The following is a 3467-nucleotide window of genomic DNA, read 5'->3' on the forward strand; positions in this document are numbered from 1 at the left end:
TAAGAGCTTCTCCTACATATTATAAGTTCTTTCTTCCTGGAGAAAATCATATTTAGTTTTAAACAATTCATGTTTCCTACCACTATCCCTAATAATCATTGGTTATGCGGTATTGAAAATTGGGAAATACAGTACTCTTCACTTTTAACTATATTTTCATAATCTCATAGCAGTGTTCTCAAATCCACTGCAATAATTTTTATAATGAATAAAATGAACTAAATCAATTTAAATCTTCAAGAATAATATAAACAGTTGTTCAAATATTGAAAATATGCCTTCATGAGTAAATTTCAATAAAGACAGTATGGAGCCTATGTCTTTGCTGGGGAGAGGGGCAAGCTAGAAATAAAAGTATTTACTGAGTAACCAATATGTATCAGTCATTCTCCCAACTATCAATTCTCTTTTAATTTAAACATTAGAAATCTTAGGGATATGAAAGCTGAAGCTTAACCTAGTCAATGAAATCAACAGAGTCACTGTCCTGATAATTTAAACTTAAGCCAGTCTTATCCAAAGTTGTTGCTCTTCCTATTACTTCATGTCAACTTGTTAATTCTTTGAGTCAAATACAGGAAAACAGTTTTGGTATGCTAGGGATGATGAAGACTATTTTTGTTGGAAAAAAAAGCCCAGACATTAATTTTTAAAAAGTAGGATTGTAACCTTAATATTTTGAAGGGAAATGGAAAGAGAGTGTGTCAATGCAATATTGACTTCCAGTGTAATGGGTTTGGTTGTTATGTTCATGTTAGTATTATGGGGTATTGAAGCATATAATCTAATTTGGCTGAGCTTAGAGTTGCAAACAAAAACAGACTTTTTTTTTGCAACTCTAAGTATATATTTTTAATGAATATATACTGAAAGGCACTGATCAAAGCATTTTTCACATATTTAATATAATTTCATTAAATTGACTATATTATTTTATTTTACAAAAGGTTATGAATGGGTTTTATTCTTCAATAGCTGAAGAAGTCATCATGAGATGAAATGATATAAAAGTTCGTAAGGCAAGAATATTTAAACACTTATGACCTGACCTGACAGCTTTTAGAATCAACCATCCTACTACCTGGCATTTGGTGTAAAAATTCTAAAATTCAGATTACCTGTTGACTTTCAGTAAAAGTAATCTCTAAAGGAGAAGCCTCTGACCTTTGCTTTTGGAGAGTATTTTGTGAATTTGTTGGGCAAAAACTATAATGAGAAAATAAAAGACACATTCATTATTTTTCTTTTTTGGTATCATGTTTCCTGAAAGCAATCAAGAGGATCTTTTTTGAGTAAGAGCTTTATACAGTAATACAATAAACAATTATTACTACTATGTGTGACTTATACTTGATCCAAAATTCAAATCTCTTACATCTCTATTTCTAGAAACTAAAACCCAGACAGCTCACTCCATCTCACACACTCCTGACTGAAAATGTTCCAGGTCTGTCCACTCCTGAAAGTCCTGCGACAAACCTACCACAGATGTCAAAATGGAAAACTTGCTCCTCATATAAATAAAAAATTTCTAATTTTCATTAAAGAAAACTGTAACAAAACAATCTTTACAGATTATAACAAGGGAAACATTTATTTCCCTCAACACAAATATGTAGTCAGATTTTGTTATATAGACATGACAACTATAAGGAGTTTAGTGTTTTAAACTTTTTTCTGCATAATAAGTTCATTCAGTATCTTTGCTTACAAAATAAATATTAACTTGTTGAATGATGACGCCCTGTCCTAAGAGAAATTAAGTGCTTAAAAGAAGATTTAACTGGCAATAAATTTCAATTTTCTGACAAATAAATTAACACTTAAGACAAATTTTAATCATTATGAAACCATAGAAATAAATCATAAAATTTAGGCACTGGAGCTTGGCAGTGGCACACCTGGTTGAACACACACATTACCACAATCAAGGACCTGGGTTCGAGTCCCTGTTCCCCATTTGCAGGGCCAATGCTTCACAAGTTGTGAAGAAGGTCTGCAGGTGTCTTCTCTTTCTATCTCCCTCACTCTCCATGTCCCCCACACCCAATTTCTCTCTGTGCTATCAAATAAAGTGCTCGCACCAAGACCCAGAGATAACCCTGGTGGAAATACTCAGGCATGCAGACACACATAGGCTCGCATGCATGCAAGCATGCATGAGCACCTTGGGTCTTTGCAGGGCTGGGGAGATAGCTTATTGCTTATCCAAAAAGATTTTCATGGCTGAGGCACCAGATTCAATTCTTAGTACAACCAAAAACCAGAGCTGAGTAGTTCTCTGGTAAAAACAAAACCAAAACAAACAAAAAACAAAACAGAACAAAAAACCTTTATAATACAATTTATTAAATAAAAGGATCTTGAAGCATATCTCTATTAAGAAACAAATCCGTGCTTGCTTCGGCAGCACATACACTAAAATTGGAACCATACAGAGAAGATTAACATGGCCCCTGCGCAAGGATGGCATGCAAATTCGTGAAGAGTTCCATATTTTTAATGTGTCCTGGAGCTCCGCTTCCCCAGAGACCCACCCTACCGGGGAAAGAGAGAGACAGACTGGGAGTATGGACCGACCAGTCAACGTCCATGTTCAGTGGGGAAGCAATTACAGAAGCCAGACCTTCCACCCTCTGCAACCCACAAGGACCTGGGTCCATGCTCCCAGAGGAATAGAAAATGGGAAAGCTATCAGGGGATGGGGTGGGATATGGAAATTGGGTGGTGGTAATTGTGTGGAATTGTACCCCTCCTACCATATGGTTTTGTTAATTTATCCTTTCTTAAATAAAAAATAAATTAAAAAATAAATGCTTTCCCTTTAAATAATGACAGTATTAATTGTATAGCAATTGTGTTTTGTATATGTTTCCATTTTGTCACAGACTATTACATGAATGTGTATTATAAGAATCAAGATTTCAGCGGGGAAGCAATTACAGAAGCCAGACCTTTCATCTTCTGCATCCCACAATGATCCTGGGTCCATACTCCCAGAGGGACAAAGAATAGGAAAGCTTTCAAGGAAGGGGATGGGATATGGAGTTCCGGTGGTGGGAATTGTACCCCTCTTATCCTATGGTCTTGTCAATATTTCCACTTGTAAATAAAAATTTTAAAAATGGAAAAAAAAAAGAAACAAATCCTAGTCCTTAATTGGTATCTTTTGTATTTCTAATCAGCAATTTCTTCATCTTCAGTATCAGTCATACTATCTGGTGGTGTCTGGGAAAAATAATTTAGAAATATCATCTTAATAGTCTGCATAGGGTCTATCACATACTGAATGATTAGTAATACTCTCATTATTGACATACTTGTCAATATTGCCAGTTACTCGCTAATTAACTCATGCTTCTTAATGTTTTCTTCTAGTTTTTCCTACCAGGAGAGAAATATGATTTTTTTTCTCTGTGAGTGACTCCCAATTTAAATTTCTACCACAATCATGTCATTTGTGATAT

The 3467-nt window shown here is 34.7% G+C and overlaps 1 non-coding gene across 1 annotated transcript; it reads left to right on the forward strand.

Moving 5' to 3' along the window:
• The first annotated feature begins 2394 nt into the window (after positions 1–2394).
• LOC132540538 (U6 spliceosomal RNA) lies at positions 2395–2501 on the forward strand. The gene has a single exon (XR_009551737.1). It is a non-coding gene; the product is annotated as a U6 spliceosomal RNA (small nuclear RNA).
• The last annotated feature ends 966 nt before the right edge of the window (positions 2502–3467 follow it).

The sequence above is a fragment of the Erinaceus europaeus genome, chromosome 9 (assembly GCF_950295315.1).
Source record: "Erinaceus europaeus chromosome 9, mEriEur2.1, whole genome shotgun sequence".
Lineage (NCBI taxonomy): Eukaryota > Metazoa > Chordata > Mammalia > Eulipotyphla > Erinaceidae > Erinaceus > Erinaceus europaeus.